This window comes from Triticum aestivum, chromosome 2B (genome assembly GCF_018294505.1).
Source record: "Triticum aestivum cultivar Chinese Spring chromosome 2B, IWGSC CS RefSeq v2.1, whole genome shotgun sequence".
NCBI classification, from domain to species: Eukaryota; Viridiplantae; Streptophyta; class Magnoliopsida; order Poales; family Poaceae; genus Triticum; species Triticum aestivum.
Window position 1 is genome coordinate 464,920,343 of NC_057798.1, and position 16,676 is coordinate 464,937,018.

Genomic DNA, 16,676 nt, shown 5'->3' on the forward strand with positions numbered 1-16,676 from the left:
TGGTTGCTAGAACCCTTATGCCCCTGACCACTGGATTCCTTGTAATCCTCATGGATAATCTAGAAGGAAGATGCCTTGCCAGACATTCACCCACATCTCCTGAACACAAGATTGGTGACATCACAACAAGACGATACCAACAGAAGATACATCCTCGAGGAATGAGGACATGAAGACCCAGGAGATGGTGACACCCTTGACACTACCCCAAGATGATGCAACCTTAGCCTACGATGATCAGGGCATAGGATATGCAAGATCATGATATACATCGCTAATAGAGTAACCTTGTCACTACCGTTGTTGTATCGACAACCACCGATGGATGAGAACCTAGCCATTTGGTCCGCCTCACCATAGTGAGCAGGAAAACGGTTCTCCTCATCCCCCGCTCTTGGTGTCGATGTTGTCATCAACGTAACCGACATGATGGACCTCTATTATGCCTTGATAATGTCATTGCATAAAGGATTACCTACCTGGTACCATCGACGGTTTAGAAGACAAAAAGGGATCGTCGTGATTAAGAAGACAATGGAAGACCAAGTCAATGCCAGTTACGAGGAGCCACCTTCACCCCATCACTTCAACAAGCGAGAAGTTGTCGAAGAATCTTCATGCTCAACCCGGATTGTTTCATCGAACAAATACAAGAGACGTAGCAACACCTGAGGAAAACCTAGAAGACTGCACGAGGCACGAAGTAAAGCACGACTACTTAGTCCGAGAACCCCTAGGGTAGGATGAGTCGTGTACCCCCTATGCGCAGTCGAATCCATATGATGGTTCGAATAGAACCATGATTGTGTGCTGCTTTTTTTTAGTTGTTTGTGTTTTGATATCAGTCGCTCTTTTTGCCCTAGGCAACAAGTACGCGAAAATATCACCTTCCTTATCTTGATGCTTGTGCTGGGCTCTTTTGGCACTTGTTTGTTTGCACTTGCACTATAGAACCCCCTTTTGGCATCCCCCTCCTCTATGCTACTTTTCCCTCTCATCTCTCTCCTCAACTGAAGACCGGCAAGACAAGCTACACCAAGGATTCTGCCTCGGCAACCAAGTAGCAATGAAGACTTCTGCTACAACCTCCTCGACCTAGTGCAACCCAGTAGCGTTATGTCTACTCCTCAAGATTAGAAGCCCATCCCTAGACCCTTCGAGACTTCACGATATACCCCAGAACGAATCCTTAACCATGAGGTTAACCCACAGAATTGCAAGAAAATCAGTTAAGCCTCAGTAACCTTGCACAACACTGGGTTCATTATGGAACTAGTGGACGTAATGAGCAAGCACATTGTCGTCCTAATATAGCACAAGAGTTGGCGATGCCATAGGAAAGATCAGTTTGAGGATATAGGAATAAAGGACTAATGACTTGATGAGTTTATACCAGTGACCTTGAGGAATTATCCGAGACTCCTCAGTGGATTATAAGGCTTTCATGTTGGTAGTTGAACTTGGTGGGATCAGTTAATATAGTAGCATAACATTCATTACCCCTGAGTAAATTGGATTTAGTAGGACAATTATGATCGCAAGCTGGAATTCTTGGAGGAATAGGGATTTGTCTTAGCTAGGGGATATTGATAGGAGATAGTTGATATTACGATAATGACTTGGGGAAAAGTGAAGAAATTCTCGTTGGACATGAGATTTGGATTTAAGTAGGTGATTCTAGTTGAATATAGATGATGATGTATATCTACCTGGTCCATAGTAATTTGGATTTAGACTGATGATCTCAATCGTGATACCATGTTTCTCGGTGGACGATAAACTAGGAGATTGGATTAATTGTCGGAGATGATTTAGGGATCTATATACGCCTGACCTTGGAGTTTACATGACCATGATAATGGAAATTGGTGGACTGACCATAGCAAGGTATCCCTTTCAAGTATTTGAGAATTGTAGGATATTAGAAGATCTTGTGGGACACCATAGAGATTGGATTTGTAGAACTACTGGATCATGTAGTGATTGGTGTAGTTAATGGGTTATTGGAGTTGATTCATAGGAAGGAAACAAGATCTTGGAGTGGCTTACGACGTGTTTCCTTAGGATAGAAATGCTTTATCTTAGACCTTGGAAGAATAGGTTGAGCACTTGGATTGCCACATTCAAGCTTAGCAGCTTGTATATTCTACCCATGGATTTTTAGGGGTAAACATACATATGAGTTTGGGGATTGTAGACATATATGATTTTGTTACACCTCCTCTCGAGAGTCATGAGAAATAATAATAGCATGAGTAATGATTGGAGCTGACCTACACGAGTTGGTACTTTTGGTGGTATAAGGTGATCTGTTTGGAGGACTAGATAGAACAATTGGCGTCTCAGGAACTGTGCTCAAGGATGGGATGATGAACATTCACTCGCACACTAGAGTCCTTGAAACCCTTACGCCTTACCAAGCCACATCATGGTCGAATCATGACCTTGGGCCCTGACTCTAGGTCGAGAAGACCCTGACCAATACTCAACCGTGACCACCACCGATACCCCAACCTATACCCTATGTACCCCGTGGGCAACTCTTCACGGAGTACTCGAACAAGATGGTTGTCATCATTATTTGGAGATATACTTGCCTACCCGAAGACAGAAGAAGAGTCATTCAGCCAGTCAAGGAACATCTGAAGACCACCATGTCAAGGAGGAAGAACCATACCAACCACCATCACCAAGGAGTGAACTTTCTCATCAAAGACCACGCGTATCTGCAAACCACTTCTCTCTAGGGAACCAAGCATTTCCATGACAAGGGAAGCTCACACCAAGATTTAACAACCCCCTCTGAGATCACTGCAAGACGAGAAATAGATGGCTACCAGCTAGAGTTACCACCTAACTCACTTACTGTGCAGCGTTTTTCCACACGACACCACTCCGGAAACATTTCCAACTTCCTAGCTAGCCCGATCTCTACAAGGACATCGATCGTCAAGCCACCAACCTCCAGCCCAACCTGGCATATGCGAGAAACCCTTAGCAACCTGGATCAAGCAGAACGTCATACACGAAGCCACACCATCAAGTACTTCAAGGTTCAATGGAGCACCACTCAGAAGCAGAAGCAGTATGAGGACGTGAAGACTACCCCAAATCCAAGTTCCGTACTCCTTTCCACGCCTAGTTTGGGAATCTCGGGGACGAGATTCTTGTAAGGGAGATAGGTCTGTCACACCCTGATTTTCATGGCACAACACTTAAGATGATAAATAATGATAAAATGTGGTTTGAAAAAAACTTTTGAGTGTTTTGGACTTTGCATTGATTGGATTTTGTCTGTTGTTTGCAAGTGCTCTAAGAATCAAATAAATCCTCCAACTCCTATACTTCATCTCCTTGCTCAAAACTCTTGAACCAATGATCATGCCATGTGTATAGGACATAAAAATAATTTCTTACAAAAATAATTTGGCCAAAAAGTATTTTCTAAATTTAGTTTTCCAAAAAACCCCTGGATTGAGGTTGCACTGCAAGTACTTGATTTGGGGTATTAAAAATCTTTCAAAGAATACTTTTGACTCCTATTAGGTATAGGGATCCCATAAACCACAAAAATATAATTTTAAAAGTTAATTTTCTATTTTATTTAAAGGCTTTTTCTTTAGGCCAGAAATGGTCTTTAATAGGTTAAAATTATTTTTATGCTTTAAAAATATTTGTGAAAATTTAGGGAAACTCATTGGACATATATTTTCCATATATAAGAGTTTCAACACATGGTCATGTTCAAAATATTGGTCAAACCCCTCAAAAACCCTTCCTGTATATTTCAAGACCTTGCAATATTTACAAAGGAAGTATTCTCTAAAAATTCCAAGAAAATTCTAGCATGTCACATATGACATATGTGACGATATTACCAAGTCTCATGTCATGGAGAATAGCATAACCCCATGAAACCCTCTCAAAACCATTTCTGCCCTTTTTCTAGTTTGAACAACTTTGCATTAGCAAACTTTCCTAAATACTCTAAAGCTTGGTACACATGCTAAAATGGTCTAATAATTCATCTAGACCAAGTGCCACAAGTTGGAGAACAAGTTAAATTGATCAAAGTGCCCCAAAACCCTTCCTGTCCAGAACCAAATTTGAACAACTCTACATAACCAACTTTCTCTCCTTGATTCCAACTTTTGTGAGCATGATAACATGACCAAATGAGGCCTCCACACCAAGTGGTGCATCAAGGAGAAGTGATTTGATCAACTAGATCTACACAAGTTCATTTCTGCCAATTTCTAGGGTTTACAAAAGTTGCATTGGCAACTTTGCCCAAATGATCTCAAAATGGGTGAAAGGCCCTAATTATATGTTACATTTCACCCTGTGGAGCCTAATGACAAATGGAAATCATCTTCTTTCCCAAACCAACATCAAACACCTTCTGGTAGAAACTTAAAATGCATGTTTTGGCCATTTCCACTAATCTCCATGAGCTGAAATTCTTCCCACAACCTCTACTAGTCCCCCTCTACCTCTGGTATGCTTCCCTGCCCGAGAGACAATGATGAAGGGGGCGGGGATCCACTTTTCTTCTCTGGGCGGCAACATTTTCACACTCTCTCCACCCCTTCTCTCCTCTACTAGCTCCCCAGGGCATCCAATGCCACTTTCCCATTGTTTACCCCCCCCCCTTCAGCTCTCAGACACAAGTGGACGCGCGAGTGCGTGCGGAAAAGCCAAGGATGCCGGCCATATGCGCGCTTTGGAGCGCCTGGCAGAGTACCCGACCGTTGACGCTGTGCTCCTCCACCACCTTGAGCCTCACCCTCACGCCAGGCGAGGTGCCTCTACGTCCACAACACGCCACCGTTCTGGCCCCCTCCTCTCTCTCCCTCCTACTGCCTCCTCTCGCATGCGCACCGGTCGCCCGAGGGCTCCAATGGGTAGGCTCACATGCGCGATGCCTCTGACTTGTCCCCGCTCCCTCTTTTCTCTCCCTTGACCTGGACCACACCCACGAGCACCTCAGACATGCCCCCAAGCGCTCGTTTGGCCCTTGGCGACGCCCTGGGCCGTGGCCGTGAGCTCCGCCCACGATGCTCCTAGCCGCGCCCATATGAGGCCGTTGCGAGCCCTCCTCTCCACTCCATTTGTCCCCTCTTCCTCCTAGAAGCATCCTCGACCCATCCAACCCTCTCGCCGAGCCCTCCGTCGCTCCCCATGGCCGGAGCCGAGCCACCGGACTCTGCCTAAATTCGCGCCCACCACTCCTCCTCCTCCCCTCTAGACCACACCAGAGCACCTCCACCATCACTGCGGGCCCCTCCCGCGCTTTTCCTTCTCCTCCCCGTGGTCGTGCCGTGTTCCCTGGACTCGCCGGCACCGCCGTGCGCCGTGGCCATGGCCCCGCTCATATCCGTCCTGCCAGGGACGCGCTGACAGGGGTAACGGATGCGGCTCGTCTCCCCGAGCACGCTGGTGGCCGGATCACCGGAAACGGTGGCCGGTAGCGCCAGTAGTCGCCGTCGACGTCCCCCTGCCTCGCCTCCTATGCTTCGGGCGGGAGGTTGAGGACGACACCGCGTCAGCTCGCCGGCCCCGCCTGTCGGCGGCAGCAGCAACCATGCCGGCCCCGCAGGTCAGGTTAAGTGGAGGCGGGACCAGGGAAGCTGCTTGCCCCGCAGGGACGCATACTGCCCTAGTACGCCTTTGATGTGGCCCCAGCACACGCGTGGCCGTGCAGCTGGGCCGGCCCAGTGTGCTGCGGCTCTATGCTGCACCCAGTGTGCAGTATAGGTATAACCCCCCCTTCGTTTGTCTTTTTCTTTTTCCAGAAACTTGTAAAATCTCCCAAATATTCATATTACCTCCAAATTTGATGAATCAAATTTATACTGACTCCATAAATCAAGTTCTATTTAATGGGCCACAGTGGACATTTTTGTTGTTCTTGGTTGTCACTAGACCTTTTAAAAAGGTCATTTATCCACATAAGTCCACTTCAAAAATCCATATTATATTCATTTCAACTCCAAATCCAGTGAATCCAATTTCTAAATGGTTCTAAAATCATGCCTGATTTAATGGGTACTTTTACTCATTTTTATAAAAAGGCATTCTATGGACAACTTGCAGATCCATTGAATCCATTTATCCCATCATATTGAAATGTTCAGAAATAACCACTGATCCAATTCCAATGAAACCACTCTGGTTATTTTTCATATAACCATAGAAGTCCTAGAAAATTCAACCTCATATTTTTAGAGCACTTTTATTTTCTGCCTTGTTGTGTTGCTTATTGTGATTGTTTCCGGCATTAGTTGACGGAGTAGACAGAGTACTTGGACAAGGACCAGAAGATTTCAAGAATTTGATGAACCAGGCAAGCAGCCTTTGACCATGTCTAAGAAACCCTTTTTATGCTTGTCATATGGCACTTTTATTGCTTGCATCGAAGTCATGGTAAACTGGTGACCACTTGAGGTGGTTTGCCTCCGTTGCTTTTCTCGTTAACACTTGCATGATGCATGACCCTACCTTTCTATGAGGGTTATGCCGGTGGGGGTAGATAGGATGCTAAAGTAGTGCTACGCAAAAAGGGACGAGAATATGCATGGTGATGGAGGCAAAGTATTTACAAATGACTTTTTGAAAACCCTGTCGGGTGCCACTTATGCCCGAGGGAGGTAATGAGACGGGTAACCACTTGATGAAAAAGTGGTGTACCGAGGCAAGTGTGAGTGTTGTTTTCAAAAACGGATTGGTTTAAGTTGCGACCGTTATTCCAACCTTACATGCGCAACCACTCTACCCTTGTATGGGAAAGGGCATTATTGATTACCTAGGTTGATACTAGCTTGGAGCCCGCATTACTAGTGACGGGGGGAGTTGGTGCTCTCTCTCGGGACGGGGTCGTGCCAGGTAGGGCGGCCAAGAACATTTTTATGGGGCACCGGACACACCGTTGGTACCCCATGCTTGTGATGTGAGATGATTATGGACCGTGGCTCCATGAAAATGTTATGTGATAATGTTGGGCATGGGGGTTACTACCAATTGAGTGGACTCCATGTTAGTGTCGTCTAGGGAAAGGTAGTGATCGGGTGCTTACCCCGGGTACTTGAGGTACCGCGGGTCGTGGATGACACGAAAGTTCCCCGGATCTTGTGGGTAAAGTGTGCAACCTCTGCAGAGTGTAAAACTATTCGAATAGCCGTGTCCATGGTCAAGGATAGTTGGGTAACCACTCTTGGGCTACGTCCATATGTTTCTAAAAAACAACACAGTTTGGTGATATTGATGATGTGACTCGTGAGGAAAGTCACGATGAGCTTGAGCATGAGTTGTTCATAACTCTTTCTTGATGTTGATGTCTGTAACCTCCTGATACTTGTTGTAGACGCACTCATGTGCTTGATAAATGTTGATCATACTTATATGAGAAAAACTAGCTTTCTGCAAAAATGCCAATTAAGCAGTAGAGCTTTGCATAATTCTTTTGTTATCACTCTTGGGTTGCTTGCGAGTACATTCAAAAGTACTCACTGGCTTGTCCCTGGCTATTTACTTGGCCAGGCTTGAAAGAGCAGGTATACGAAGGAGCGATTTTGGTGACGATCATGCGAGCTAGGACGCTTCCCAGTCAGAATGCCTGTAGGGTTAAGGCAGATGGCATGGGTTCAAGTTGACAAAGATTTCCGCTGCAATGATATATTCAAGACTTGACCGTAATGGTCATAATTTGTGAAAAACGGTATGAATGGATGTAAGACTCTTGTTATTCAGCTTCTGTGCGTTCAATGAGCATTGATCTCTGGGATCACTGTACACGTGCATTCAGTGATCACGACTTATGAGTCGGGGTCCCCACAGCGCAGCACATCAACGGTCGGAAATTTGACTCTCAAATTCCCCAGGGCTATCATGTTCCTCACTGTGTAGGCAATCCGCAGTGGCGAATTCCTAACTCCTCAGTCAGGACAAATTCCTCAGTGACTAGAAGAACTTCGTCTCTGTCACTGAAGAAATTGACTAAACTGTATGAGATTTCCAAAGGCTTCACTCGAAGGGTTTGGTAGGTGTAGGATTTTGAGTTGAGCATCACTTGGAAATTTTTCTTTAGTATTTCCTCGACCCCCTTTAACAGTACGGTGTTTCCTATGACTCAAGAAAGAGAAAAACAAAAACATGAAAATGAAAGTCTTCAAGCTTCATATTCCTCGCATGAATATCAAGTCTTCACGGTAACACCAATTTCTTCACTTTCAAAGTCTTAATGAAAGTCTTCAGAAATACCAAAATCTTCAATCGAAGATATTCATTTTAAGGGTCGACTTTCCCTGTAAATATAAAACTCCTCATAGACTTATAGACCTGTGTACACTCACAAACGCATTAGTCCCTTAACCTATAAGTCTTCAATACACCAAAATCACTAAGGGGCACTAGATGCACTTACAATCTCCCCCTTTTTTGGTGATTGATGACAATATAGGTTAAGTTTTCAACGGGGATAAACATGTGAAGTGTGTACTGATATTGAGGAATTTGATTGCAAGATATAGAAGAACCCCCTTGAAGATGTGCATAGTGAGGAATTTGCTTTTGAAGCAATGCACACTTGAAGAGTTGAATCATGGAGATCTCCCCCTATATCTTGTAATTCATACACGCATTTGACATATGATATGAAGAATTTGAAATGCATGATGAAATATGGTGCCTGATGAAATTCAGCATGCGTGCAGTAACATTAATGAGGAACAAGCATGCAGAATAACATATCGAGAGTATCAAAGCACAGTGCATCAAAAGTATCAAGGCACCATCGGGTTTAAGATTACAACTCGATCCAATAAAGTTTCAGAAGAACGAGAGTTGTAACTTAGCAAAAAATAAATGCCCATATAATAGACCCGCTTGAAGACTAACTCAAATTTCTCCCCCTTTGTCATCGAATGACCAAAAGGATCGAAACTGAGGACTAACGCCCCTGAAGAATATCAAGTTGATGGAGGAGCGCCAGCGTTGTTGGTGTCGGTTGTTGTAGTAGGGCCTGCCACAGTGTCGTCCAAATCTTCATTTTCATCAGTCTTGCGTGATGAAGAATAGGAGCTGGCCACCAAGGAAGGAACTTTGACCTTCTTGAATTTCTTCGGTGGGGGTGCAGACCAGTCAAATTCTTCCTTGAGACCCATATTATTCAGATCTACAGCGCTGTAGACATGAGATAGAATAGCCCAGGTACGGTTGAAGGTTTCATGGAGGTAGTATTGGTTTTTCTTCACGGCATTGTGTGTTGAGGTCATGTTGTAAAGAATTGAACCAAACTGACACTTGACCCATTTATGATTGCGATCAACCTTCTAATGAAGACTGAGGAGTAACTCACGATCAGTCATCACCCTGGGAGCTGTGGCTTGAGGATTTTGCTTGGCGGCAGAGTCATGTGTGGTAGAGTCATCATTGGTGGAGTAGGATGCAGCCTTGCGAAATTGACCATCCAATGGACGAATGCCTTCATCTATCACAAAAGTTGCCTTGCCTTTGTCATCAGCTGAGGAATATGTCCGTTTGAGGACTTCAATCGGAGGCAAGTAGCTGCCATGGTTCAAAGTGTCAGCTTTGTAATTTAGTGAAGCCCTTGTCCTGATGAATCTCATAATCCATGGTGCATAAGGCTTCAGCTCAAATGGTGACATAGCAATATTTGCCATAGTCCTCATGAAGAAATCATGGAAGTTGACGGGAACGCCATGAATGATATTGAAAAGCATGTTCTTCATGATGCCAACGACCTCTTCATCATTTGAGTCGTGGCCTTTGATAGGACTCATTGTCTTCGACAGAATGCGATAGACAGTCCGAGGCACATATAGTAAGTCCTTGACGAGGAATATAGTTCAAGGAGCCTGCCCTGGCTTCAAAGGCTTCATCGACACTTGCATGAAATGATTTGAAAGTTCAGGTTCACTGTAGACACAACGAGCACCGTCAAGGGGAGGACTGAGTGGGAGGGCACGAAGCAATTCAGTTGCTGGTGCCTTGTAGTGAGTATTTTCAGACATCCATTCCAACACCCATGAATTCACATCTTCAGAGTTCCCTGTGATGTGCAGCGTTGCATAGAATTGAAGAATGAGTTCTTCATTCTAGTCACAGATGTCAGTGCAGAAATTTAGCAATCCAGCATCGTGAAGAACACTGAGGACTGGCTCGAAGCACGACAGAGACTCCATGTCTACATGAGGAATGTGCTCATGATCGAAGACTTTGTCTTTGTTGAACAGTACTGAGGAATAGAAATTTGCTTGACTTGCAGTCCAGAAACGCCTCTTCCTTATGCGAGCAGAGTCATAGGGGTTATAGTCAGTGAAGAACACATGTTCGCTGAAGAAATCTTCAGCCTTGAACTTTTGCTTCTTTGAGAATGGATCAGTTGGCTTGGGCACTGGAGTGTCAGTGAGTTGCATCAAAACCTCAGGAATCGCAATCTCAGGTTCTTTAGGCTGAGGAATTTCTGGTTCCTCTTCAGTAGCAGGCTGCGTGTTCAAAGGTGCAACAACAGCAGCTTCTTTAGCACTAGCGACTGGAATGTCCTCTTGCATAGATGAGGTGGGATGAGTTTCTTCAGAGCCCATTTGAACAGTTGGTGCAGGGGACTGAGGTATTTGTTGAAGTGGGGTGAAGAGTGGAGTATTGGGGTGCTGACTTTCCCAAAAGTCGTCATTTATCACGAGCATTGTGCAGCCAATGTCCACGTCTTCATCTTCAATTTCTTCAACGCCAGCCTCTTCTGCTGTGAACTGAGGCATTGGCGAGGAAGCAACAGTCGTTGAAGGGATCACATCCACTTCAATTTCTTCATCAACCTGCTCTGACGAAGCAGCAGATTGAGGTTCTTCATTAGATCCGCTTGGGATCACATATTCCTCACCAAAAGGAACAAGGTCCTTTGATGACATGGTGGAAATTGGAACAACATCAATTGGATTTTCAATAGAGCTTGTCAGAGGCTTCATCTTCTTTGGAGCTGAAGATTCTGAAGCATTGGATGCTTTCCTTTTCTTCACTGCAGCTCGTTCTGCAGCCTTGGTCTTCTTCACATCGAATGCACATGGAAGAATTGCAGTTGGTGTAGGCGCAGATGGAACTGAGGTTTCTGGTTGAATTTCCTCACGCGCAACTGATGCAGTTGCCCTGACATTTTCAGTTTCTTCAGGCGCACCACTAGTGGATGCCCTGACAATTTCTTCAGCGGCTGGAATGGAGTCATTAGCCCTGGAACTAGCATTTTCTTCAGCAACCTGAATGTCATTAGCGGTGCTGGCATGTTCTTTAGTTGGCTGAGCAGAAGCGTCAAGCTTGAGGAATTTCTTGTTGCGATGGGGCTGCAACATTTGTGAATTTCTCAGTCAGTTTTACAAACCTGACTTTGGCTCCTTGCCAATCAGCATAGTAAGCATTGAAGTCATTGCTGAGGGTTTTGATTTCAGCTTGGATCTTGAGGAGTTCATCAGGTGTCATATTGACAACGTTATTCTTCAAGAACTTCTCCTTTCTGAACTGAGTCTTCTTGATCTGCCTAGCCTTCTCAAATTTCCATTTCTCTTCAGTGATGAAATGGGTCAACATGTGACTTTGACCAGGAGTCAACTTGAAATCAGGCATAGGAGTTTTTGGATCCTTGTGCCAGAGATCAATGTAATCAAGGATCGCCCTTGGATCCAAAAGAAGTGGCACATTTGTGCCTTTGGCTCTAGCGGCCCTTTCTTGTCGGTCTCTGATGATTTCTGCAAGTTCATCATCATCAGCTTCATCGTCAGATGGCACGTGGAAAGCAACCTGTTTCTTCTTCGGACTAGGCCGAGTACCTTGGCCAGCCATTGCCTTAGTCTCCAACAGAGTGGGGCCTGATGAAGATTGTGGTGCAGCTGAGGAACTTGCTGAGGCACCAGAGGCAATAGAGATGCCTGTTGTCCTTTGGCATGTAGCCAGATGTACATGTGTTTAGGACTTTGCCAGAGCAGCTGAGGACTTTGGAGGAGGAGAAGTGGTTGGTACTGGCCATGAGGGCTTTGAAGAATCTGGCCGTGAGGGCTTTGAAGATTCTGGCCGTGAGGGCATTGCTGAGGAACTTGGCCGTGAGGGCATAGTTGGTGAAGCACTTGGCTTGTGAGCAGGCTTCTTTGCCATTGATTTTCTTGGCTTGACAGAGGCCTCAGTGGTAGTAGCATTAGCAGAGTCTTCATTGAATTTCCTCACTACTTCTTGAGCTTGTCTCACCAACTTAGCTTGGCGCTTGGCCCATTCTTCAGGAAAATCCTCACCATGCTTGATGTTGGTGGGGTCAGCTCTTTGGCCAGGTGCCAATGGAGCTCTTGGGCATGGAGGATTAAGTGCGAATTTCTTCATATACTTTGGAGTCACATATCTGTACTCCCTCCATTCTCTTGCCCATCTCCGTTCAATCTTCTGTATGCGCACCTTGCGCTGAGTTTTGGTTTCTTTTCCAAACTTAGCCTCATCAAGTGTGCAATAATCAGCATAGAGGTCCTCAGGGATTTCAAAAGCAGTCATGACCTCAGGTTTCTTACCTCCTTTCTGCGGCCTCTTACCATCAGCCATATTCTTCAGATGAGGAATTTGAACAATCGAATTTTTTGAAGAAGTATGCAACTTTTCTTCGAGGAACGCTGCAAATGAGTTAAGTTGATGAGAACCTAGTGATTCAGCAGCGGACATGAGTACCTGTGAACAGAGTATAGCTGCGAGGAATTTGGAGAGGTCATATGCGTTCTCAGAAGGTTTTTCAAAAAGAACAAGTTTGAGGAATTTAACCAGATGAGCCTTGAAGAATTTCACTAAGCGTTCTTTGTCTTAGGTTCCAGAGTTGTATAGATCGAAGATCCACACAATTGAGGAATCTTGAAGAAAAAACGATGCTTAGAGAAACGAATCAAGAACAGATGACTAGTGAGGTGTTTTGTGTGTGAGGATTTGAAGAATAAAACACTTTTGAAGATTTTGTTGTGAAATTTCAAATCAAAAGGGGTAGTAAATGTAACTTTTAATTACCCTGTGTGAAGAACACGACAAACTGAGAAGCAGAACAGTGAAGTTCGTCGATGTAGATCTTCCAGGCCCTAACTTGGCGGAGGAAGACAGCTACGGCGGCGGCGGAGTGAAGATTTCCGCGGTCGGCGCGGGTACGACGGCGACGAGGTCGAGGCAGTGAAGCTCTTCCTCACCGGCGATGATGGAGTATCGGCGGCGCTAGGGTTTGAGGATCTCGAGCGAGAGAGAGAGAGCGGTCGAGCGGAGTAAAGGAAGTGAGGAAAGGATGAGGGGGTATTTATAGTCGCAGTGAAAAACTGTTCGCCCAAAGATTTTGGACGAACCTGCCCCTGACCCTTCTCCTTCACTTGACATGTGTCACCCACGTACTGAGGAGTGGAGATCGTGTTAGATCATGGGTGAGTAGAGAAGTCTTTCGTGGGATCCGGGACAGATTGAGTGGTAAAACCGAAAATTTTGGATAAGATTAGTTTTAAAGTTCCGTTCGCAAATTCTTCAGCTGTCAACGACACAGTGAAGATTTTGAACGAGTTTCAAATAGAACGCACATGAAGAATTTGTGAATAAATTGGGTTGAGTATAGCATAGAGGGGGAAGGGTCCGATCACATTCACTCAACAGAAAAATGCAACTTGAAGAAATAGCCATAAGTGAATGCTGTAGAGGACATAAACTCATATATATATATATATATATATATATATATATATATATATATATATATATATATATATATATATATATATAGTCAATGAAGAAAAACGACGGAAACATTGAAGATTTTGCAAAGTTGAAGAATTTGGAAAACTGAAGAATTTCAAAAACTGAGGAATTTCAAAAATGAAGATTTTCAACTTTGGTGGTGGCGTGACCCACCGTATAAGAATGATGATTTCAGACACCGCGTACAATTGTCGTAGGGTTCTGAGAATCAAATTCTTCATTAATTTCTTCACACTTAGAGTGTTATTCTTCATTTATTGAAGAAAAACGTTTGTTCATGTGTTGCACATCTAAGTCATCAATTTTGCATAAGTGTCAGGATGTGTGTCCTTTTCAGAGAACATTCGAAGATTCTAAGATATTTAGCTCACACCGCAACTTGCTAAATCTCTTCTCATCCAAGGGCTTTGTGAAGATATCGGCTAGCTGTTCTTCAGTCTTCACGTGTTCGATGGAGATGTCGCCCTTCAACACATGATCACGAAGAAAATGATGACGAATCTATATGTGCTTTGTCTTCGGGTGTTGAACTGGGTTGTGAGCAATCTTGATGGCACTCTTATTGTCACAGAGGAGAGGCACATTCTTCACGTTGATGCCGTAGTCCTTGAGGGTTTGCTTCATCCATAGCAGTTGAGCACAGCAAGAACCAGCAGCAAGGTACTCAGCCTCTACAGTAGACAGTGATACACAGTTCTGTTTCTTCGAGGACCAACAGACCAAGGATCGTCCGAGGAAATGACAAGTACCAGATGTTGACTTGCGGTCCACACGATCACCAGCATAGTCAGAGTCAGAATATCCAATGAGATCAAAAGTAGAGCCCTTGGGGTACCATAATCCTAGTGTTGGTGTGTGAGCTAGATATCGAAGAATATGCTTCACAGCCTTATGGTGTGATTCCTTCGGTGCAGCTTGAAATCGGGCACACATGCAAATACTAAGCATTATATCTGGCCTAGATGCACATAAGTACAATAAAGAGCCAATCATGGAGCGGTATACCTTGTGATCGAAGTCAATACCATTTTCATCAGTGCATAGATGGCCATTTGTGGGCATAGGAATTTTGACGCCTTTGCAGTCTTGCATGCCGAATTTCCTCAGAACTTCCTTGAGGTATTTCTCCTGAGATATGAATATACCATTGTGCTGTTGACGAATTTGAAGACCTAAAAAGAATTTCAACTCTCCCATCATAGACATTTGATATTCTTCACTCATCATATAGGCAAATTCATCACTATAACGTTGGTCAGTACAGCCAAAGATAATATCATCAACGTATATTTGGCACACAAACAGTTCACCATCATAAGATTTAGTAAAGAGAGTAGGGTCGAGTGAACCGGGTGTGAAGCCATTCTTCATGAAGAATTCCTTCAAAGTGTCATACCACGCCCGAGGGGCCTGCTTGAGGCCATACAGGGCCTTGTTAAGTCTGAAGACTTTGTCAGGATTCTTTGGATCTTCAAAACCTGGGGGTTGAGCAACATATACTTCTTCCTCAAGCTTACCATTGAGGAATGCACTTTTCACATCCATTTGTTGTAAGATAATATTATGATGGTTAGCATAAGCAAGTAATATGCGAATAGCCTCAAGTCTAGCAACAGGTGCAAAAGTTTCATCGAAATCAATTCCTTCAACCTGTGTGTAGCCTTGAGCTACAAGTCGTGCCTTATTCCTCACCACAAGGCCATTTTCATCTTGCTTGTTGCGGTAGATCCACTTTGTGCCGATGATATTATGCTTGCGAGGATCTGGACGTTTGACCAGTTCCCAGACATTGTTGAGCTCGAACTGATGTAATTCTTCTTGCATGGCCTGAATCCACTCAGGCTCCAGAAATGCTTCATCTACCTTAGTGGGCTCTGTAATAGAGACAAAAGCATAGTGCCCACAAAAGTTAGATAAATGTGAAGCTTTTGAGCGTGTGAGAGGACCTGGCGCTCGAATGTCATCGATGATCTTTTCAACTTGCACTTCTTTTGCAATGCGAGGATGAGCTGGTTGTCGTTGAGGAATTTGATCAGCATTTTCTTCAGCACCATTTTCTTCAGCATTTTCATCAGGTGCACCAGCTCGATTTTCTTCACGTTCTGGAATGAATTCTTCAACAGATTCTTCGGTAGGAATAACATCCTCAGTAGCCTTGAACTTGATAGAATCCTCAGGTTCTGGTTCATCTATCACAGAAGGTAGGTGCTCTCTTTGCGAGCCATTAGTTTCATCGAACCGCACATCTACAGTTTCAACAACCTTGTGAAGAACGTTGTTGAAGACTCTGTAGGTGTGCGAGTCCTTTCCGTAACCAAGCATAAAACCTTCATGTGCTTTCGGTGCAAATTTAGCATTGTGATGAGGATCTCTAATCCAACATTTAGCACCGAAGACTTTGAAATAACTCACATTGGTTTCTTGTCAGTGAGGAGTTCATAGGCAGTCTTCTTGAAGAATTTGTGAAGATATACCCGATTGATGATGTGGCACGCAGTATCAATTGCATCAATCCAAAAACGACGAGGCGTTTTGTATTCATCAAGCATAGTGCGAGCCATTTCAGCGAGGGTTCTGTTCTTGCGCTCCACGACGCCATTCTGCTGAGGAGTATAAGGAGCAGATAACTCATGAGTAATACCAAGTTCATCAAGATAGCCATCAAGACCGGAATTCTTGAACTCGGTCCCATTGTCAGTTCTGATGTGCTTGATCTTCACACCAAAGTTGGTTGAAGCCCTCGAGGAAAATCGTTTGAAGATTTCCTGCACTTCATGTTTGTAAGTGACAATGTGTACCCATGTGTAACGAGAATAGTCATCAACAATAACAAAGCCATATAGAGATGCATCATTTGAAACAGCAGAATAATGATTAGGACCAAAGAGATCCATGTGAAGTAATTCGAATGG